Below are 24,740 nucleotides of genomic sequence, written 5' to 3' on the forward strand. Positions count from 1 at the left end.
AAATACATTATGAATAAATATGTTTACTCTATAGTAAAACTTAAATTTAGCTTAAATAATTTGAAATTTTATATCATTTTATTTTTAGCTTACATTGAATACCAAACGAAGTCCCTGGAAGTGGTGGCGGGGGAGATTCTGTGAAATAACTCAATTTCAAATGTGTCAGCCGCAGCAAAAATAAATTAAAATAAAGCACAAATTCAGAAAGTATTTTCTCTATCAATTGAAGAAAGCAACATTTACAAGAATTCCATAGACCCCAGGAGTTATGGGAAAAGACTCTCAGATATGCAAGCAAGCCTTAGACACAATCAGATTCATTAAAACCACAAGTGTCATAATCAAATTAAGAGGCAGCTAGAGCTGACTGCTTGCAAACTCCACCTGTTAGCAGGTGCAGCATCTAGAAAGCTCATTCAGGAAAACCAGGGTACTAACTCCAAAAAAGGTTTGCCAAATCTGAAAGAGGCAGCATGACCTCATCTTCCCTTCTGATCAAAAGAGACACTAGCACTTCCACAAATGTGAAAGCACATAATTTAGAGAAATGTCGTGTTTGAGCCACTGATTCTTATCTGTTACGATGCCAGTGCTACATGATTTTAATTGTATCTTTACAATATATTTTAATATCTGGCGGTGTAAGACTTTCTTATTCTTCCTCCTCTCTTTCCCCATACCCCTCTTATTTCTTCTTTTGGCAAAAACTTTCAGGCTGTTTTTGCCAGCTTTATTCTTTTTTATATCCACTTCAGAACCATTTTGTTAAGTGTATTCCATGGGAGACTTGATTCTAATAAAATTAAATTTATTTTAAAAATAAAATTGTAGAAAGCAGGTATCTTTAAATTATTTTAAATCAGAAACAAGGTATATCTTTTCACTTTTTAAATGTGTCATCCTCCCAGAAAGATTTATGGTTTTCTTTAGAGCAGTCCTGAAATTTCTTAATAGTTTTCATGCTACTGTGCACGTGGTCTTTTTCCCCTATTATATTTTTTAAGTTGGTTACTGCTGATAGTTAGAAGATAAAAGATTTTTGTTATATTTCCTTTTTACTTAGCAATCTTATTTAACTTATATTAATTTTTCTCATAGTTCATGTCTCATGGGTTTACTAGGTAGATAATATTATCTGCAAATAATGATGGTATTGCTAATGTAGTTCTTAACCTCAACAAAGAACAGATTCTTGTTCCTTCTATATTCTAATCATCAGCTTACTCAATTGTTTAACTTAAAAGTCTTACTTTCTGATGATGTGATAGTATAAATTATGGCATATTCTAAAGTCAATATATTTCAGAAACTACTTTTGATATCTGTGGGATAACTAAAAGTTCCAACCCCACACCAGGGCACAGATATCATGTTAGAAAACAAAAACTCAGTTACTATTTTAGAAGAATGGAAAAAATGTGGTCCTTTTTAAATGTTCTTGGAGAAATAAGATGAATCTTAGCACAAGTGAATAAAATATCAGAAAAACTGCCTCCCTCACCAGAAAGTATAATGTGATACATGGGCAGAAATATTTTTAAATAGTATATTTCAACAGTTTCTAAAAACTTTAAGCTTCTTGTACAGAACTCTTAACTTATTGCATTGGGGAATTAAGATAAAATTAGTGATGACTATAAGTTTCTATCAAGTAATTTTCTTTCTCAATTGTGCACAGCCAATTACAAGGCAGAACACAATAGCTCAATCAAACCTTACTATTCCAGATTTAGTTCAAACCCTTATCAAGTGCACTGAGACTTGATATTGTCTGAATAAAAGCTTTTCATAAATTGCTCTTTGGTAGGCTAGAAATAAAATAGATACTGTAGGTACCTTTTAATGGGTCTTTAAGTTCTGCCAGGTATCCAGAGCCATGAAAGTGTGCTGAAGTCTGGTGCTTCCATGTGTAGCTTCCAGGATTTTCAGGGTATGGCTTAAGGACAGAGTAGCTTTTGTTTGTATTCCACCACGAACAAATTTCATTGTGCAAGGTACCAGGGCAATTTGCCCAGTAAGATACAGGACTTCTCCAACCTGATACAGGAAAGGGAAATTAAGGACTAAAATAAGAAAACACTACTCTCTTCATTCAAGCTATTACCCGAGTTCTTACTTAACTGGACAAATGGTGATAATATCTACTTTGGTAGGTTATTCTGGGGATTAGATGTATATAAAATATCTATTATATAGAGTTTAGAGCCAGAGCAGGGAATCAAGAAATGTAGCAATTTATTATTATATTGTTATTAGCCATCATTATTATTTCTGAATTAAGACTTTGCCCCCAGTGCAACAAAGTTGACTGAGTTTACTCATGGACCAATAAAGGTACAGCGGGAATAATTAACCACTGTATTTGTTTTAGAGGGCAAAATTAATACAAGGATGAACAGTCATACACTACTTCATATGTCATACACTATTTTAAATAGTGTATAAACAGTCATGCACTATTTTAAAACCCAGTCACATGCTGGGCCTTAAAAGAATTAGTTCTGAGTATATGTGACTAATACTTTTATAATATCATAATATATGCCCCAATTAATTGGACACAGATCTTACTAGGATATTATTTATCCTTGAGGAACATTTAAAATAGGACTAGGAGAAAGATCTTCCTTCAAGTCTGTGTGTTCCTCAAGGGTGGCACTGTGTTTATGGGATGGGGGCTGTGGGTTTCAGGTCATGAAAGCAAGATTTCAAATATGTGTCTTTAAAGTTGAAAATGAATTTGCATCTTATCATTTCACAGACTAATGCCATGGAATTTTTGGCTCCTAAGGACATAGATAGATCACTTTTTTTTTTTTTTTTTTTGCAAATCAGCCTCTATAATTGGACATAAGTGATATGAGACCTTTTTACAAAGCATCTGCTACTTTTTCTGTTGAGACGTTTACTAGATCTTGCTCCAAAAGAGCAAGGAGATAATAAAGGCTCTTTACTCTTTTCTGGTTTTCATAAAAATTCTGTGATAAAACCCTGTTTTTTCACTATTGGAAAGAGTAAACACATGAACTATTTAGTATATATAGATCCCGAATACAGAGTGGTGGTGAATAAAAACTTTTTCCTTTCCCTATTCCCAGAATGTGTAAATTATTTAATAGAGACTTTGCTAAACTTTTACCACAACTAAAAATTCCTCAGTATTAAAGCTCAGTGAAAAGAAATCTCAGTGCCTGAAGACAAGGAAATCAAACCATGTGACAGTCCCATATGCAACTCCAAATCTGTCCTCATAACTGTCTGTAGAGCTCACAAAAGAGTCACACATGTAGCTATTGGAAGAATATCTTACACAATTTGGCACACAAGTTCTAAGATTAGCAGCTGAAGAGGGGGAGGAGGAAGAGAGGAGCATAATACATTAACTGACACCCATCCACTATCTTTCTAAATTGTTTGGAATGTTAAAAATATTGTTTTGATCAATCTATATATACATCCTCAAATTTGAAAGAGAAATTCAAAGCATGTTGTGGTTGAAAGAACAAATGGTTTTTAAAAAAACACTATGAAATATATGTCACTGAACAAGGGAGTCCAGCCAGCTCCCAAGTGGCATGTTAACATGATGAAAAGCAAATCCAGGATGCTGTGAATCAAAGAGGCATGGGTCTATTTTTAAAAAGGCCTGTGTCTCCCCACCCTGTTTGCCAAGTACAATTTTTTTTGGAGTAGCCCAGCATCCAAAATAGGTAAGCATTTAAATGTTCCAGGGATTACCTGCCCAACACTTGACCACCTCCTCCCCTTATAAGGCCTTCGGCTCTACATACATCATCCATGTTAATTACCAGACAAACAGAAGAGCTGTTCAACTAGTTCACTTCCCCTATTCTTGAACAGATTGTTTGAGACATAATATGAATACTAATTAATGATAAAATATCTGTGAGTGTTTTGAAATATGGACGAAGATAGCACTTTTAGAAAGGCGCCCAGATAGATCTTGTGCAACAAGCCCCACTGGTCATATGAAGGGTCAGGCTACAGCTTGGAGATATGAGAGCAAAACTGGCAGAGTTTTTGGCTCCAATTCAGTGGGAAACTGTGGACCACTTTTTTTTTTTGGAGGGGGGATTTACTTTCTTGTTAACCTTTTCCCTTTGTTAAATTGGAAGAGTTTAGAATGAAAACTCTTTCCACAGACAAATGGAGAGAAAAACAGAATTTTGTTAGAGGTCAACCTGAGTAGATGGAAGAGTGAGACTTCAACATGTTTGATCCAGGATTATGGGTCTATGCTCTGCAGCAAAAGAAATACAAGCAGGTTAGGGCTGATCCAATGCTGAGAATGCTGAGTGCCCAGGATCGATTCAGCCTCTGTGATACAAAGGGCAGGGGAAAGATCGTTTAAAAAAATATGATTCCTCTTCAATTCAATCACCCTTTACAAATAGTTTGCTTAGTCTCAGAGAAGTGTACCCATAGAGATATAGGAAATATACTTTTCGTTAAAGAGCAAAGCATATTATTAGGTTGAATTATAAAGACAACTGAAATAGTACTTTTTATGATAAGAGTCTAAGTCATTGCCAAATCGTGTTGTCTCCTTTCCTTCTAAAACTGAGTATTGTACTTCCTTCCTAAAACCTTTACAACTGGCTCCGTCTTATCTCAGAAACTTTACTCCATTAATAAACTAGTCTTTGTATTCTTCAATTTTGATATCTAATGTAAATGCTTAAATAGTGCTTTATAATTCTTTGGACTTCAGTAATTGCAATTTGTTCTAATGCCAAAGAAAAGAGAAGAAGATTATTCAAAATTAAACTTAACAACAAAATAATTTATATTTGACATTAGAGTTGTTTTTGCATTGAATTTTAACAATGGATATGTAAAATATTAAAGAAATTCATTTGCCTCACTGAAAGAACTGAAAATGTCTCATGAAAATCTGATTTGGGAAAGAATTAAAGTTAGCCACAGTCTGCATTTCATGTATAGCTAGTCCTTAGCTGTCTGAGGTCAGGCCTGGAATTCTCACACTTTCCTGTAATTATATGATTCTTTCCAAGACTGATTCAAGGTTTGTCATGTTCCAACCTTTCTTAAGGGCAGGGGAAATGATCTCTTATTTGCATTTCAAAGCTTCTCTTTGCATTCAACTAAATTTAGAAAAAAGAGAGATGTCAACATCAAATTATCAAATGAGATACCGTTAACAGTAGTTGCCTAAGATGACAGCAAATTAAGTCCATAAATAAAGAAGGAAAAAGCATAATAAAGATAATTCATTGTAGATATGAACTTTTGTTATAACACACGTTTTTATGCTTGTTTACACTTATTTGTATTTCTCTTCATATATATTAATCTTTCCCCCACCTCCCCACTAGACCTGATGTTAGTACTTTAAGGCCATAGCAGGCTTTTCTTAAATATTTAGAAAAAAAGGTCTAAGAATATCTTCTCAGTTAACTGGAAAAATATACACAATATCCTGGGACAGGTCTTTTCCTCCTGATTGGCTGAACTCTTGAGACTTAATATTTCTTGGCCTTGCTTCCCCAAAGCCATCTCACCTGGACCCCAATTACATCACACAAAGATCCAAAGTCAACTGAAAGCACCAACTGCCACCCCCAGGCCCTGTGCCTAAGGTCCAAACCCACGCAGTGCTTACCTATCCTACGTGGTGAAATACACAATAAAGCTTAAAGAAGAGGCTGGGCGCGGTGGCTCATGCCTGTAATCCCAGCACTCTGGGAGGCCGAGGCGGGCGGATCACAAGGTCAGGAGATCGAGACCATCCTGGCTAACACGGTGAAACCCCGTCTCTATTAAAAATACAAAAAATTAGCCAGACGTGGTGGCGGGCGCCTGTAGTCCCAGCTACTCGGGAGGCTGAGGCAGGAGAATGGCGTGAACCCGCGAGGCGGAGCTTGCAGTGAGCTGAGATTGCGCCACTGCACTCCAGCCTGGGCGACAGAGCGAGACTCCGTCTCAAAAAAAAAAAAAAAAAAGCTTAAAGAAGAGAGAGGCCATGTCTTCTAATTCTTCTGGGTGTCCCAAGTCTCCTCATGTTGATGTTACATTGTTCATTCAGTACTACAGGTGGTGGTGTCCTCAAAAGTGACAGCTAGTAAAGTGATTTTCATAGGGCTACTCTGAATTTACTAAGAGCATTCACAATGCCACTAGAACTGGTTGAGTCTTCACCAGTTTGGAGAGTAGAATGAAAGCTAAAACAGAGATGATATATAGAATCATTAGAAGCACAAACTACATAAGGAAGGATTTTCCTCCTTCTCATGTTTTTATGTTGCTCAGGCCCCAAACCTTGGAATCTTCCTCTAATCCTTTCTTTCTATTACTCCCCACTTTCTATCTGCCAGGATATACTGTTCTACTTTCAACATATATCCACAATCCAACCACTTCTCATCATGTTCAATGTTACCACTCTGATCCAAGCCACTACCATTTTTCATCTGGATCACGGATAAAACTTTTTTTTTTTTGAGGCAGAGTTTCACTCTTCTTACCCAAGCTGGAGTGCAGCGGCACGATCTCAGCTCGCTGCAACCTCCGCCTCACGGGTTCAAGTGATTCTCCTGCCTCAGACTCCCGAGTAGCTGGGATTACAGGCATCACCACCACATCCGGCTAATTTTTTGTATTTTTAGTAGAGATGGGGTTTCACCATGTTGGCCAGGCTTGTCTCAAACTCCTGACCTCAGGTGATCCAGCTGCCTCAGCCTCCCAAAGTGCTAGGATTACAGGTGTGAGCCACCACGCTTGGCCCTGGATACAACTTCTTAATCGGTCCATCTGCTTCTACTCTTGCAAGAATCTATGCTCAACCCAGTACCTGAGTGATCCTTGTAACATGAAAGTCAGATTAGGCCAGCCCTCTGCTCCACCTGTGAATTGAGTATGTGAATTATCATAACACCATCTTGTGCAATAATTCACCAAATAGTTTACCATTAGTGCCTTTTATGGCATGTTTAAGAAGCATCATGAGGGAAGAGGAACAGTTGACTTACCTACCAAGTGGGCAAATGCACAAGATACTCTCTGTGCCACTTGCCCACTTGGTAGAGAATGTCAGAGTCAAGAGTCCCTAACAAATATTTATATAACTTACCTTTAATTTGAATTTATGAACAGATGATTGTCTAGATGTCAGAGTAATATATGACTCATAAAAGTATGCAATACCAGAACACACAGATTTAACATAGAATAAGGAAGTACATATAACCTAAACTATTTATTTTGGTGGAAAATCTTTTTTTTAGAGACAGGGTGTCACTCAGTTGCCCAGGCTGGGGTACAGTGGTGTGATCACAGCTCACTGCAGCATCAAACTCTTGGGCTCTTACTCCCGTCTCAGCCTCCCAAGTAGCTGGGAACACAGGCGTGCACAACCACACCCAGCTAATTAAAAAAAATTTTTTTTTGTAGAGATGGAGTCTTGATTTGTTGGCCAGGCTGGTCTTAAACTCCTGGCTTCAAGTAATCTTCCTGCCTTGGATTACAGGTGCTTGGATTACACCACACCCAGCTGAAAATCCTTAACAACAGCTACCATTTACTGAGCCATTATCATATGCCATTTAATGTGCTAGGCATTTTACCTGCATAATTTCATTTGATTCTCACAAAGCCACTGTCGGCACTATTATTATACCTATTTTAACGACAAGTGCACTGGAACTTGGAGAAGTCAAGTAAATCACTCAAGGTTTCACAGGTGGGACACGGCAAACCTGGGACACAATTATAAGGATGTTTGATGGCAGTGCCTGTGCAGTCTTTACTACTAAGTCATATTACTTTTAATTTCCATAGGCATTTTTCTTATCTTTGGCTCTAGTACTTGATCCAACATTGGATATGAAAGTTTCTGTACATTTAGTACAGTTTCAGCAAAGTTAGTACAGTTTCAGAGAGTTAAATGGCTTTTCCAAAATTCTAAAGAATAATGCAAAGTTAGAGTCAGATTAGCATGGTAGATAGAGCTTGAATTTTAGAGCCAGCAAGACCTGGGTTGTGGGCCTTTGGACAGGTTACCCTGTGAAACCAGTTTTCTTATCTGTGAAATGACAATTATGCTATCTGTATATAGAATGCTTAGTATTTTGCAGACAATATACCAATAGTCACTGTTAATCTCTAATGTTGAATCATTTGAAAACCATACGATCTCACAAACAAAGCAAAAGTTTTGATAGTATATAGATTTGTTTTCTTTATATACTTGGTAGCTTAATTATTCATGAATTATAACAGTAATTTTTTCTTCAACTCTGACTCTCACTTTATTTTCATATTCAATGCTATTGGTTTAGTCACATGACTGAATTAAAACTTATTGCTTCTTACAATAGTCTGATAAATTACTAATGAATAATTTAATACTAGTAAAGAGATTAATGAGTTCTTAAATTATAACAAATTATTCTATCACAGGTTACAGTTATATGTAGCATAAAACTAATTATGGTCGTTTACTTATTTAATCAGTAAATTTTTACCAAGTGCCTATATGTGCTGAGCACTGAACTCTTTGCTAGATATTTAATATGAAAATACACCATTCCTACTCTGAATAAATAGTCTAGTGGGAAGACATTCATGCCAAGAGGGCCATTGAATCATTTGGAAAAACCAGTAAAAAGGTACCACAATTGATCAATCAAAAAACAAGTTGCTGAACTGGGGCAATGGCAGTGGGTTGACATAGAGGGCCCTTATATCTACTGGCAATATTCAGTAAGTAGAACTGATGGCATGTGATTCTAGATGAGATGTATATTTGGGGAGGACAGAATGTAAAGGAAAGGACCTAGGCTGACTCATGGGTTTCTATTTGATCTAGAGACACAACTTGTAAAAGTGGTGTGCTAAACAAAAGTATTTTCTCCTTAAAATCTAACTCATGGAATCATCAGTGATATTTGAATCAATAATAGCAAATGTAAGTGATAATAATGTTAAGTAGAGGAGGACAAATAGAAAAAAATTTTAAAAATAAAATGCTAACAAATGTAACTAGTTACATCACCACCATATAAATTAGGTGCAATGCTTTATGATGATAAAAATCACTTGAAGTATAAGCAAAAATTTAGGTTTAGATTAGATAACCTTGCATTTTCATTTCTCCTGTGATTGGCAGCAAATATCCAATCTCCCATGTCAGCAGTGGATATTTAGAAGGCATACCAATGTCCTTATTATTTATTTATTTTTTATTTTTTTGAGACGGAGTTTTGCTCTTGTTGCCCAGGCTGGAGTGCAATGGCGGATCTCGGCTCATTGCAACCTCTGCCTCCCAGGTTCAAGCGATTCTCCTGCCTCAGCCTCCCAAGTAGCTGGGATTACAGACACCTGCCACCACGCCCGGCTAATTTTTGTATTTTTAGTAGAGATGGGGTTTCACTATGTTGGCCAGGCTGGTCTTGAACTCCTGACCTCAGGCGATCCACCCACCTTGGCCTCCCAAAGTGCTGGGATTACAGGTGTGAGCCACTGCACCCGGCCACCAATGTCCTTATTAATGTGAGCCTCAAATATGGTTCTAACCGTTAACTTTGAGACTGGTGTCCCAGAGCCATTTCAGCAACTGTGTGCCCAACTTGCTACAATTAGAGCAAAGCCACATAGCAGGAGAAAAGTTTATATTGCAAAGGGATATACAGTTCTTTCTTGGTGTCAGTGGGGGAATGGTTCCAGAGTCTCCCTTGAATACCAAAATCTGAGAATGCTCATGTCCCTGATATAAAATGGCATACACACATCCTCCCTGTATGTTTTAAGTCATCTCTCGATGACTTATAATACTTAATGCAAAGTAAATGCTATGTAAATAGTTGTTATACTGTATTTTTTTTACTGAGTAATCACAAGAATAAAGTCTGTACGTGCTCGGTACAGACACAACATTTTTTTTCAAATATTTTCAGTCCTCGGTTGAATCCACAGATGCAGAACCCACAGATACAGAGGGCCAACTGTAGTCATTGGATCGATCTGCTCTTTAAAAAGCTATTTAGAGTTTCAAGTGCAAGCTGCTTGCTGAACAAAAATCCTCAGACACAATCAACCACAGGATTTCAACCAAACTTCAAGTATTTTACAAAGAAATAATATAGTATTTGTTCAAAGAGAACGAAACACCTTTTTCTAAGGGTGATTTAAGTCAATAAGTAATAAGCTAAATCTTTGTTATGAATGCATTCTGGGGTCTGAATGACTGTTGCCCTTTCAGAGGGCAAAGTGCACAAAAGATTCAGTGACCTTCTGACTTGACAGTCAAATAACTACCATTATGTTCAGTCAATATAAGTAAGCATGGCTGACAATTTGCTAATTGGCTGCCTGTGGTCAGTCAAGTGTACTTTTGACCTTAATGAGAACCTAATCAATTAATACTCAGGGCAATAAAGACTTCTTACTGATTAAGTTAGACAGAAATTATCTTTTTCTAATAGGATTAATGCTACAAAGTGGCCAACTTTTTATTTAACATATGATAATCCTCTCTTCTTTGGACTCTCTTATTTAGCTAACATGGTGAAACTGAATTATGAAAGGTGAGATCTTTTGTTCAACTATGCTTAAAGCTTTTTTTTTTTATTAAAAAAAACAAGCAGTGTAATTAAGATACTAAAATGAGAATGTCTGGTGTTTATTTGAATTATATGACAATCAACTGAACCTGATATGATCATAGAATTGAAAAAAAATGTACGTTTTCTTACACCAAGAGAGTCCATATTGAAATCCTTAAAAAATAATGAAAGTCACTAGAATTGTTTTTAAATCAGGGTCCTTTTCTGGCAACTACTAAGATGATAGTAGCTAGGATTCCAGAGGCATACAGTTTTCTTTTTAATTGAAAAGAAAGATGATACTATTGTCTTTCATGAAGATATTTTAAAAATGCTCTTAAAATAAAAATTTCTTTACATTACAAGAGCAACTGTCATTTTAAGTCACAAAGTGTAGTCTTCTCTTCCGTAATGTGGTTGATATAAAGCAGCATCCTTTTATGTGCTCTGTAGAGTAGGTAAACAGCCTCTATGCTGAAATGCAGCCATAATTTGTAGGAGCTTCCAGAATTACTTTCTGTTTACAATGCATAATATCTGACTTGGCAAAGGAACAAGTTTATCATTTTAGGTTAAAAATTTATCATTTAGACACAGTGACTAAAAATTTATAATTCTCTGAGATAAGCTTTCCTCTTTAAGGCTTTGCAATTCATTTGGCTCAGACGATACTTTTGAAAATGTATGTATTTTATATAGGAGAGCAGATATGGTTCCTTTAAAAAATAGTTGAAAAGCAACAGCTGTGTATCTGCAATAACTGTTTCATGACGCTTTTAATACAGATAAATATGCAAATATGTCAGACTATTTTTAATACACCATTTTCACGCAGCCTAGTGACTGAAAACAGAGCAAATGTTCTGTGTATTTAGATTCATAATGAGAAATATACACCACTCAAAACTGGAATTATTGTCATGTTGCAGTGAGTAATAAAAAATATGTTTTTGGATGGTAAATAAAACAGTGCTAAGTCATAACAAGTACATTGACAAAGTCCAGGGAGTAGCTGTTCAGTTTCTACTACCATATCATCAATATTGTTTAAAAAAACTACAATGCACTGCTCAGATTCTTCTGCTGATGGGATAATACATGTTAATATCACAAACAATAGGTAATTTTATCTGGATTCTAGTTTCTGAAGACAGGGCCAACTGGGTTTCATAATTTAGATAAGTAATTCAAGTAGTTAAATCAAGTTACATTTTTTAGTAGAATCATATGAGAAATCCATAATGGAATTAGAATTAAGTCCCACAGGTTCAACTGAACCTTACTCTGCTAAGCTTTCTTTTAATATTACCCACAATGACTTTGTTACACATTTATTATGAAAAATGCCAAACACAAAGCAGAGTATAATAAGGAACATCCACATACACTACCACTATTAACATTTTACTATACTTGTGATATCATATATCTGTCTACTATAATTTTTTTCTTTTAGATTTTTGACTACTTTTATTTTTTAAAAATAGACTATTTTGGGAGGGCAGTTTTACGTTTACAGAAAAGTTGAGTGGGAAATACCAAGAGGTCCCACATCACCTCCCAACCTCTCCCCACAGTTTCCTCTATTAACATTTTGGATTAGTGTAGTAGATTTGTTACAATTGATGAGTGTCTTAGTCTGTTTTATGCTGCTGTAACAGAATACTACAGACTGAGTAAGTTATTAAGAACAGAAATGAATTGGCTCGTAGTAGGATCTGTAATAATTAATTAGACCATGATGACTCCACCCTCATGAATGAACTCACAGTTCTGGAGGCTGAAAAGTCCACTATAAAGATGCCACCATCTGGTGAGAGCCTTCTTGCTGCATCATAACATGTTGGTAGGCATCACACTGTGAAAGGGCAAAGAGGCAGGAGACAGGAGTGAACAAGAGTGGGGTAAAGCCACTTCTGCAATAATAGCATTAGTTCATTCATAAGGGTGGACTCATCCTGGTCTAATTAATTATTACAGATCCTATCTCCCAAAACTGTTGCAATGGTAATTAAATTTCAACATGACTCTGGAAAGGACAACCAACCATTCAAAACATAGTATTCTACCACCAACACAAGGGGCAGTATTGAAAAAAAAATTTTTTTTGAAGTATTCCACCTCTAGCCTCCCAAAACTTATACATTCGTTTCAACCCAACGGCTCTCAAAGTCTTAACTCATTCCAGCATCAACTCAAAAGTCTAAGTCCAAAGTCTCATCTAAATCATCTGTGGGTGAGATTAAAGGCACAATTCATCACAAGGCAAATTCCTCTCCAGCTGTGAGCCTGTGAAATCAAAACATGCTACAAGCTTCCAAAACACCAAGGCGGAACAGGCAAAAGATGAATATTCATATTCCAAAAGGGGGAAAAGAGCAAACAACATTAAATCATAAGACTCCAGAGTAATCTTTCTTGACTCCATGTCCTGCCTCCTGAACACACTAGGGTAGGCGCTGCGCCCCCTAGGCCTCAGGCAGTCCCACCCCTATGGCTTTGCTGGGCTCTGCTCATGCAGCAGCTATCACAGGTTGAATTGCTGGGGCTACCTGTTGGTGGTTCTATAGTTCTGGGGTCTTAGGGGTGGCCCTATTCCCATGGCTCCACTAAGAACTTCCCTGACAGGGACTTTCTGCAGAGGCCGCACCCCCATGGCTCCACTAAGTACTGCCCTGGTGGGAACTCTGCAGTGGCTCCACTCCTGTGACAATTCTCAGCCTGGGTCTCAAGGGTCTCTGAGGTATCCTAGGTGAAGGCCACCATAGTACCAAGCTCATGCACTCTGTGTCTGCAGAGTTATCACCATGTGGACCATTATGGGTCTGTATGTTCCTGAGAGAGGTAGCAGGACCACTGGTTTTGCCCTTAAGGTCCTAGATGGGAAAGACATCCTGGAAGATCTCCTAAATGCCTTTGGGTTGTTCTCCCATTGTCTTGATGAATAGCACTTGGCTTCCTTCTATCCATACTAATCCCATTATCAAAGGGTAGCTTGGCTACCCCGTTGGTATTCTCTCCCAAGCAAGCTTTTTAATTCTTTATATGGCCAGGTGTCAATTTTTCCAAGTGGTTACATTCTGCTTTCTTTTTAATTAATTATAAATTCCATCTTTAAATCACTTCTCTTTTCTGACATTTTACTATGTGCAGTTGAAAGAAGCCATGCAGCACCCTCAATATTTTGCTTAGAAATTTCTTATGTCAGATATCCTGGTTCATGGCTCTTAAATTCTGCCTTCCATAAAGCCCTGGGCCATGGACACAATTCAGCCAAGTTCTTTGCCACTTATAATAAGGATGGCCTTAACTCTAGTTTCCAATACCTTGTTTCTCATTTCTGAGAGTTCATTAGAATTGCTTTTACTGTTAACATTTCTATCAATATTCTGATCATGAACACTTACATAATCTCTAAGAAGTTTCAGACTTTCCCCACAGCTCTCTTCTTCTGAGCCATGTAGAAACAATTCACCAGAATTACCCACAATGCTCAATTCATGACAATATAGGCTTTTTCCAGCGTTAATTTCAAAACTGTTCTACCTGCTACCCATTACTCAGTTCCAAAGTCACTTCCATAATTTGTTATGTGAACCAAAAGTATTTGAGACAGGTTTCAATCAATTTAGAACATTTATTTTGTCAGGGTTAAGAACGTGCCCTTGGCACAGTCTCATGAGGTCCTGATGACATGTGCCCAAACAAGATGATTAGGGTACAGCTTGGTTTTATACATTTTAGGGAGACATGAGACATCAACCAATACATGTAAAATGTACACTGGTTTGGTCTGGAAGGGTAGGACAACTTGAAGGGGGGGGTTTCAGGTCATCGGTAGATGAGAAATGGTTGCATACTTTTGAGTCTTTGACTAACCTTTCACTGAATACACAATTCACATATGAACTGGGGTACAGAAAGTCACTTATGTCTTAGTCTGGCTCAGTGAATCTGCATTTTTACATAAACAATAAGGAAGAGGAAGCAATCAGATATGCATTTGTCTCAGGTGAGCAGAGGGATGACTTTGAGTTCTCTCTTTTGTCCTGTACCTGTGAAGATAAACTATCAATTTACATTGCCAGGGTGAAATTCAACTGTTTCAGGGTAAAGATCTTGAGGCCCACAAGGAATTTCCTTGTGGGCAAATTGTGAGGCAGGTAAGTAGCTTTTTAATCTTTGTAGCTATCTTATTTAGGAATCAAATGGGAGGCAAGTTTGCCTGAGGCAGTTCCCAGCTTGACTCTTCCCTCTGGCTTGGCGATTTGGGGGTTCAAAGACTTATTTCATTTCACAGTTGTAACAAGTTATAACAACTCTCCACTCTCTAGTACCACTTTTCTTAGTTTGCTTTGTGCTGCTATAACAGGGTACTTGACTGGGTAATTTATAATGAATGGAAATGTATTAGTTTACAGTTTTGAATGCTGGGAAGTCTAAGATTAAAAGGCCAGAATCTTGCAAAGGCCTTCTTGCTGCATCATGCTATGGTGGAAGGCATCACATGGTAGAAGAGCAAAAAGAGGGCAAGAAAACGAGCAAGAAAGGCAAATCTACTCTCCTGATAGTGAACTCACTCTCAGGAAATCAGCATTTGTCCATTGATGAGGGTGGAGCTCTAATGGACTCATCATCTCTTAAAACTCCCACCTCCCAATGACATTATAATAGCAATGAAGGCCGGGTGCCCTAGCTTACGCCTGTAATCCCTGCACTTTGGGAGGCCAAGGCTGGTGGATCACGAGGTCAGGAGATGGAGACCACCCTGGCTAAGAAGGTGAAACCCCGTCTCTACTAAAAATACAAAAAATTAACCGGGCACGGTGGCGGACGCCTGTAGTCTCAGCTACTCCGGAGGCTGAGGCAGGAGAATGGCATGAACCTGGGAGGCGGAGCTTGCAGTGAGCGGAGATCGCGCCACTGCACTCCAGCCTGGGCAACAGAGCAAAACTCCGTCTCAAAAAAAAAACCAATCAAATTTGTCATAATTTTGGAGGGGACAAACATTTAGACTATAGCAATGAACCAATATTAATAAATTATTATTAATTAAAGTATATAGTTTATATTATAGTTTCACTCTGTGTTGAACTTTCTGTGAGTTTTAACTAATGCATAATGAAATGTACCCACTATTACAGTTTCTTACAGAATAACGTAACTGCCTTAAAAATCCCCCATGCTCCACCTATTCATCCCTCATTCCCTCTTCTGGAAATTCTGGCAACCACTTATCTCTTTACTGTCTCCATAGTTTTTTCTCCTTTCAGAATGTCATAGAATCATATAGCATGTAGCCTTTTCAGATAATCTTCTTTTAATTAGCAATATGCACTTAAGGCTCATCCAGTCTTTCCGTGGCATGATTTTAGATTTTTTTTTTTTTTTTGAGACGAAGTGTTGCTCTGTCACCCAGGCTAGAGTGCAGTGGTGTGATCTGAGCTCACTGCAACCTCCACCTCCTGGGTTAAAGCGATTCTCCTGCCTCAGTCTCCAGAGTAGCTAGGATTACAGGCACCCACCACCATGCCCAGCTAATTTTTGTATTTTTAGTAGAGACGGGGTTTCATCATGTTGGCCAGGCTAGTCTCAGACTCCTGACCTCAAGTGATCCGCCTGCCACGGCCTCCCAAAGTGCTGGGATTACAGGCATGAGCCACCACGCCTGGCCTGATTTTAGCTTTGAATAATATTCCATTGGATGGATGTACTAAAGTTTGTTCATCCACTCATCTAATGAAGGACATCTTGGTTGCTTCAAATGTTTAGCAATTATGAATAAAGCTGCTACGAACATTCATGTATTGTTTTAATAAATGTAAGTTTCAACTTATTTGGGTAAATACCAAGGAGCACAGTCGCTGGATCTTATGTTAAGAATATATTCGGTTTTGTATAAAACTGCTAAACTGTCTTCTAGAGTGGCTATGCCATTTTGTATTTCCACCAGCAATGAATGAGAGTTCCTCTTGTTCCATATTCTCACCAGCATGTGGTATTGTCAGTGTTTTGAATTTTGCTGTTCTAATAGGTGTGTAGTGGATTTAATAGATTTTTAAGGACACTTTGTACTTTGAAGTAAATTTATATTTACAGAAAAGTCACACAGGTAATACAGAGAATTCCTGTATACCACTCAACCAATCTCCCCAATGTTAACATCTTAAATTACCGTGGTATACTTGTCAAGACTAAGATACCAACATTGATACATTGTCAGTCACTAAACTCCAGACTTTATTCATATTTCATCAGTATTTCTATTAATGTCTCCCTTTTGTTTCAGGATCCCATCCAGGATAACACATTGCATTCAGCCATATGTCTCCTTAGTTTCCTCTGGTCTATGACAGTTTCTCAGTCTTTCTTCATTTTCCATTACCTTGACAGTTTTAAGGTGCACTGGTAAGGCATTTTGTCTCTCAATCTGAGTTTATCTGATACTCAGGATTAGATCAGAATTACAGGATTTGGGTAAGAATACCACAGAGGTGAAATGTCCTTCTCATCACATCCTATAATGGGGTATGTGCAATAAAAATAACCTATTACTGGTGATGTTAATCTTGATCATTTGATTAAGGTGCTGTTTATCAGATTTGTTTACTATAAAGATGCTATTCCTCTCCTTTCATGCTCTATTATTTGTAAGGAAGTCACTAAGTCCAATCAATACTTGATGGTAGGGGATTATTTATATCAGTATAATAAAGTTATGTATATGGTTTTTATACTTTAAATTTTGTTGCTAAAATTGTTATAGCTTTGGCCTTGGAGACGTGTTCAGGATGGCTTTCTGTCTACTTGATGTCTCTAGCCTTTTATTTTTTTGAGTACTTCCTTACTTTCAGACACTATAACATACTCAACAGGCTCATATTGTATCTTCTCTGCCCCAGATACAGAATCAGCCATTTCTTCAAAAAGTCCAGATTTTTTCTATTAAGGTATCGTATTTTGAAACAAAGATCCAGGTACTAGGTGTGCTTGCTGTCACTGGTGTGTTACCACAATGATTTACTTATCTTTGAACTAAGATTATAACATGAGGAGGTATAATTTGAAAATTTGACTTTTCTTAAATTTAAATACCTGAGAGGAGTTACTTCAGCAAAGTATCTTGAATTATTCTACCTAATGGCTTAGAAAAATCATATGATTGTCAAAAATATTTTTTATTTGTGATTTTAACCTGTCTCATTTGTACCTATATTAAAAATGATTTATTGCTGGGCATGGTGGCATGTGCCTATAGTAGCAGCTACTTGGGAGGCTGAGGCAGGAAGACTGCTTGAGTCCAGGCTTCTGAAGCCATAGTGTGCGATGACAATGCCTGTGAATAGTCACTGCACTCCAGCCTGGGCAACACAGCAATATCTCATCACAAAAAAATAAAAATAAAAATAAAAATATTATTATAGAAATAACAGAACCATCAGGAATAGCTGTAAATGTTCATGTATCTATTCGGTTTTCTGCAATCTGGAACAGGCATATTAGTGTAGTATGGTGATAGCTTTATTTTTTCAGCTAAAATACTTTGTCTCTGTATAGTTCTCTGAACTGCTTTTCCCCTTATACTAATAAATACCTTTACTCAGTCTTTACATACGTAAGGTAACAAAAATAAATTAATTCACTAGTTAGCTGTTATTTGGGAGTGGTAATAGAGGAAAGTTTCCACATACATTTAAAAAAATAGGTAAAGAAAAGTGCAGCACAACTATAGTTGTATGGAAAGCCTTACTGGTACAAGTCAAAATGGCATATCATCATCAAAATGGTCTCATGTTTAGTGGAAAAAGCTATCCTTGGACTGAAGAAACCTGGGATACATTTACAATAGCTACAAATAAAATTAAATACCTAGGAATTAACTGAAGAGGTGAAAGACCTCTACAATGACAACTACAAAACACTGATGAAAAAACTTGAAAAGGTCACAAAAAATGGAAAGATATTCCATGTTCATGGATTGGAAGAATGAATACAGTTAAAATGTTCAGACTACCCAAAGCAATCTACAGATTGAACGCAATACTGATCAAAATACCAGTTTTGTCTGGTTTTGGTATCAGGGTAATACTGGCTCATAGAATGAGTTTGGAAGTATTCCCTCCTCATCTATTTTTTGGAATACTTTAAGTAGGATTGGTATCAGCTCTTTAAATGTTTGGTAGAAATCAGCAGTGAAGCCATTAGGTTCTGTCTGGGCTTTTCTTTACTGGGAGACTTTTCATTATGGTTTTCATCTTGTTACTTGTTATAGGTCTGCTCAGGTTTTGGATTTCTTCCTGTTTCAATCTTGGTAGGTTGTATGTGCTGGAAATTTGTCCGTTTCTTTTAGATTTTCCAATTTATTGGCATGTAGTTGCTCATAGTAGCCACTAATGAACCTTTCAATTTCTGCAATATCAGTTATAACATCATCTTCTTTTTTTTTTTTTTTTGAGATGAAGTCTCGCTCTGTCACCCAGGCTGGAGTGCAGAGGCGCGATCTCGGCTCACTGCAAGCTCCACCTCCCGGGTTCACGCCATTCTCCTGCCTCAGTCTCCCCAGTAGCTGGGACTACAGGCGCCCGCCACCACGCCCAGCTAATTTTTTGTATTTTTAGTAGAGATGGGGTTTCACCGTGTTAGCCAGGATGGTCTCAACCTCCTGACCTCATGATTCACCCGTCTTGGCCTCCCAAAGTGCTGGGATTACAGGTGTGAGCCACCGTGCCTGGCCTAACATCTTGTTTTTCATCTCTGATTTTATTTGGCTCTTCTCATTTTTTTTCCTTAGTTTGGCTAAAGGTTTGTCAATTGTATTTTTCAAAAAACCAACTTTTTGTTTTATTGATCTTTTGTATTATTTTCTTCATTTCAAAATCATGTATTTCTGTTCTGATTTTTTTTTTCTTCTACTAAGTTTGGTTTTGGTTTGCTCTGGCTTTTCTAGTTTTTAAGATACATTGTTAGGATGTTTATTTGGTTTTTCATCTTTTTTTTGATGTAGGCATTTATAGATATAAACTTGTCTCTTAGTACCATTTTTGCTGTATCTCATACGTTTTGGTATGATGTATTTCCATTACCATTTGTTTCAAAAAATTTTTCAATTTTCTTCTTAATTTCCTTATTGACCCATTGATCATTTGTGAGCATATTGTTTAATTTTCATGTATTTGTATAGTTTCCAAAATTTCTCGTTATTGACTTCTAGTTTTATTCCATTGTGGTCACAGAAGATGCTTGCTATTTTTTCAATTTTTTGAATGTTTTAAGACTTATTTTATGATCTAATATATGGTTTATCCTTTAGAAAGATTCATGTTCTAAAGAAAATAATGTATATTCTGCAGTCATTCAATGAAATGTTCTGTAAATATCTGTTAGATCCATTTGGTCTATAGTGTAGACCAACATTGTTTGCATAAACAAACAAAAAGAAAACTAATAAAGACCCTGCACCTTAAAAGTTAAAAAGTATCCCCCAACTTTTAAACTTTTTATTATTACTGTTTATATGTTATTGTACTGCCCATGTCTTGAAAAGTTGTTGTAGTCATTATTTTAGATTGGTTCATTGTTTAGTCTTTCTACGTAGGATACGAGTAGTTTATACACTACAGTTACAGTGTTATAATATTCTGTGTTTTTCTGTGTACTTACTATTACCAGTGAAGTGGTTTTTGTTTTGTTTTGTTTGGAGACAGTGTGTTTTCTGCCACCTAGGCTGGAGTGCAGTGGCACAATTTCAGCTCACCATAGCCTTGACCCTCTGAGCTCAAGGAATTGTCCCACCTTAGCCACCAAGTAGCTGGGACCACAGACACGTGCCACTCTGCCTGGCTAATTTTTGTATTTTTGTAGAGACGAGGTTTCAGCATGTTGCCCAGGCTGAACCAGTGAGTTTTATACCATCAGATAATTTCTTATTGCTCATTAACGCCCTTTTCTTTCTGACTGAAATACTCCCTTTAGCATTTCTTGTAGAACAGGTCTTGTGTTGATGAAATTCCTCATCTTTTGTTTGCCTGGAAAAGTCTTTATCTTTCCTTCATGTTGGAAGGATAATTTTGTTGGATATATTATTCCAGGGTAAAAGTTTTTAGCACTTTAAATATGTCATGCCACTCTCTCCTGGCCTGTAAGGTTTCCCTGAAAGTCTGCTCCAGGCATAGTGGAGCTCCATAGTATGTTATTTGGTTCTTTTCTCTTGCTGCTTTTAGGGTCTTTTCTTTATCCTTGACCTTTGAAAGTTTGATTATTAAATGCCCTGAGGTAGTCTTCCTTAGGTTAAATCTTCTGGGTGTTCTATAACTTTCTTGTACTTGGATATTGATATCTTCCCCTATGTTTGAAAAATTCTCTGTTATTATCGCTTTGAATATTCTATCCCTATCGATTTCCCTACCTCCTCTTTAAGGCCAATTACTCTTAAATTTGCTGTTTTGAGGCTATTTTCTCGATCTTGTAGGTTTGCTTCATTGTTTTGTTTTCTTTTGTCTTTTCTATATATTTTCAAATAGACTGTCTTCAAGTTTACTAATTCTTTCTTCTGCTTGATCAATTCTGCTATTAAAAGACTCGGATGTATTCTTCAGTATGCCAATTGCATTTTCAACTCTAGAATTTCTGCTTGATTCTTTTAAATTATTTCAATCTATTTGTTAAATTTAGCTGATAGAATTCCAAATTCCTTCTCTGTGATATCTTGAATTTCTTTGAGTTTCCTAAAAACAGCTATTTTGAATTTTCTGTCTGAAAGGTCACATATCTCTGTTTCTCTAGTGTTGATTCCTGGTGTTTTATTTAGTTCATTTGGTGAGGTCATGTTTTCCTGGATCATCTTGATATTTATAGATGTTCGTCTGTGTCTGGGCATTGAAGAATTAGGTATTTATTATAGTCTTCATAGTCCAGGCTTGTTTGTATCCATAGTTCTTTAGAAGGCTTTCCGGATATTTGAAAGGACTTGGGTGTTGTGATCTAACCTGTATCTGCTTTTTGGCACCCAAAGCTCGGTAAACTGTGGTTCTTGCAGACTTGTAGAGGTATACTGCCTTGACTGGACAAGATCCAGGAGAATTCTCTGGATTACCAGATAAAAACTCTTTGTTCTCTTCCCTTACTTTCTCTCAAACAAATGGAGTCTCTTCCTCTCTGTTTTGAGCCACCTGGAGCTGGGGATGGAGTGACACAGGAATCCTTGTGGTCACTACCCCTGGGACCGTACTGGGTCAGACCTGAAGCCAACACAGCACTGAGTCTCACCCAGGCCTGCTGCAACCACTCCCTGGCTACCACCTATGGTCACTCGAAGCCCTGGGGCTCTACAACCAGCAAGTGGCAAAGCCAGCCAGGACTGTGTCCTTTTCTTCAGGGTGGCGAGTTCCCCTAGGCCCCAGGCAGGTCCAGAGTCATCATCTGGGAGCCAGGGACTACTGTCAAAAACCTTAGAAGCCCACCTGGTGTTCTACTGTACTGCAGCTGAGCTGGCACTCAAATCACAAGACACAACCCTTTCCACTCTTCCTTCCCCTTTCCAAAGGCAGAGGAGCCTCACCTTGTGGCCATCACTACCTCAGACCCACAAGGTATAGTGCCAGACTACCACCAATGTTCCCTTAAGGCCCAAGGGCTCTTCAGTTAGCTTGTGGTGAATGCTGCCTGCCCTAGGACTCACCTCTCAGGGGAGTGGGCTCCCCTTCTGGCCCAGGGCAGGTCCAAAAATGCCATCCAAGAGCGAAGTCCTGGAGTCCTGGGAGCCCCAAGAGCCTGCTTGATGCTCTACCCAACTGTGGCTGAGCCGGGATCCAAGGTGCAAGACAAAGTCCCACTTTTATAAAAGAGAAGAAGTCTTGCCCTGTAGTCACCACAACTGGGAATGTGCTGAGTCTCCCATGAAGCCAGCAAGTCTCAGAATCTCACCCAAGGCCCTCAACATAGTACCTGGGTATTGCTGCTGGTTATTCAGGGCTCAAGGGATCTTCAGTTAGCAGGTGATGAATCCTGCCAGGACTGAGCCCTTCCCTTTAAAGCAGCAGATTTCCTTATGTCCCAAGGTGTGTCTAGAAATGTCCTGAAGCTAGGGCCTGCAAAGGGAGTTCAAGACTCTGAATGGTGTCCTATCCTGCTGTGGCTGAGCTGGTATCCAAGATACAAAATAATGTCCTCCCCGCTTTTCCATCTCCTCTCCTCAAGTTGAAGGAAGAGGTCTCTATTGGATCTGTGAGCTGTGCAGCCTGGGTTTAGGGGCGGGGTGATGCCCGTACTCCCTTAGCTGTCCCAGCTGGTATCTCAGTAGGTCACATGTCCCCTCCAGTCTACTGTCTGTGGGCTCATTTCGGCACTAGGACTCACCTAGGTGTTGCAGTCCTAGTGGCCTAGACTGCCTTTCAAGTTTATTTGGAGCCCCAGAGCACTGTAGACTGTGCTGATGAGGCTTGCAGGAATTGAAGTTCCCATCAGTGGGATCTGCAATTCCCCTCTAAATAGGGCTCGTTTAAATGCTCCCTCCTTGGGTGGGTGTCAGCTGAGTTTGGTCTGGTTTTGCTTTTTGCTATAATAATGGCAGCACTGAGTTCAATGCCTTACAATTGCTGGCTCTCCCTCTCCTCAGGGCACAGAAATATTCTCTGCACCATGCTGCTGCTTCCGGGAGATGGAAGGGGGGTGGCATGGGCCATCCAAGACTATTTCTTTTACCTCTTCAGTGCCTCTTCCAGTGATATAGAGTTAAAACCAGGTACTGTGAGTTCTCATCTGATTTTTGGTTCATACAAAGGTGCTTTTTTTGTGTGTAGAAAGTTGTTAAATTGGTGTCCTTGTTGGGGGTGGACAATCAGTGAAGCTTTCTTTTCTGCCATCTTGCTCCACCCATCTCTGTAATCACAGCACTTGTATTAGTCTGTTTTGTGTTGCTATTAAGGAATACTTGAGGCAGGGTAATTTATGAATAAGAGATTTATTTGGCTTAGTTCTGCAAGCTGTACAGGAAGCATGGTGCCAGCATCGGCTCGGCTTCTGGTGAGGCCTCAGGAAGTTTTTACTTATGGTGGCAGGGAAGAGGAGCCAGCATGTCACATGGTGAGAGAGGGAGCAAGAGTGAGGGGAGGAGGTGCCAGGGTCTTTGAAACAATTCAATCTCATGATCTCGCAGGAGCAAACAGAGTAAGAACTCACTCATTACCACGGGTAGGCACCAAGCTATTCATGAGCGATCTGCCCCCATGACTCAAATACTCTCCACTAAGCTGTACTTCAAAGATTGGGGATCACTTTTCAACTTGAAATTTTGGGGAACAAACATCCAAACTGTATCAGTATTACTGGGAGTGAATTGGAAAGACAGGAGGTAGCAATCAGGGAGTGAGGTGCTCAAAATGAGATTATGGAGGGCTTGCTGTTATTCGTAATGACAAGGCTCAATGTATTGGCTCAGTATATGACCAAGAGATTTAGTGTCTTTGGATGAAAAAGAGTAGGTCAAGTGTTGGAAAGACAGCCTTGTCTACCTTGGAAGGATATTGTGATCACTAATAATTGACACAGAACCTGGAGTTAAAATATTCAAGGCAAGGCCAGGCGCGGTGGCTCACGCCTGTAATCTCAACACTTTGGGAGGCCAAGGCGGGTGGATCATGAGGTCAGGAGTTCAAGACCATCCTGGCCAACATGGTGAAACCCTGTCTCCACTAAAAATACAAAATATAAGCCGAGTGTGATGGTGGGTGCCTGTAATCTCAGCTACTCAGGAGGCTGAGGCAGGAAAATCATTTGAACCCAGGAGGCAGAGGTTGCAGTGAGCTGAGACCGCACCACTGCACTCTAGCCCAGGTGACAGAGCAATACTCCGTGTCAAAAACAAAAACAAAAACAAACAAACAAACAACAACAACATATATATATCCAAGGCATGAAGGGAAACACTCCAAGATTCTATAGGTAACTAAAATAAGAACTTCTGCAACACTTTTTTTCTATCACATTTGCAAAAATAAAAAAGATTGATAGGTTCTAGTATTTGCCAAGCATGGGAGGAGTATGGTATAACATTTTCACAGGCAGCCTAGCAATATTTATCTTAATTCTCATACTCAGCAATTCCATTATGGAAAACTTATCCTACAAAAATAGTTGCAAGAGAATGCAAAGACATTT

At 38.3% G+C, this 24,740-nt stretch overlaps 1 protein-coding gene across 3 annotated transcripts in view; it reads right to left on the minus strand.

Annotated features, from left to right (window-relative positions):
• DPH6 (diphthamine biosynthesis 6) overlaps nucleotides 1–24,740 on the minus strand; it is a 405,738-nt gene that overhangs the window by 62,886 nt on the left and 318,112 nt on the right. The window contains exon 10 of one of the 3 annotated variants that reach the window (XR_010151340.1): nucleotides 1,840–2,040. The gene's annotated coding sequence lies outside the window, so the exon portion shown is untranslated. Of the gene's footprint in view, nucleotides 1–745; nucleotides 2,041–9,866; nucleotides 12,445–24,740 lie in introns of those variants that run through there. The other 2 variants (XM_063794026.1, XM_063794025.1) reach the window with 2 other exon arrangements.

The sequence above is a fragment of the Pan troglodytes genome, chromosome 16 (genome assembly GCF_028858775.2).
Source record: "Pan troglodytes isolate AG18354 chromosome 16, NHGRI_mPanTro3-v2.0_pri, whole genome shotgun sequence".
Lineage (NCBI taxonomy): Eukaryota > Metazoa > Chordata > Mammalia > Primates > Hominidae > Pan > Pan troglodytes.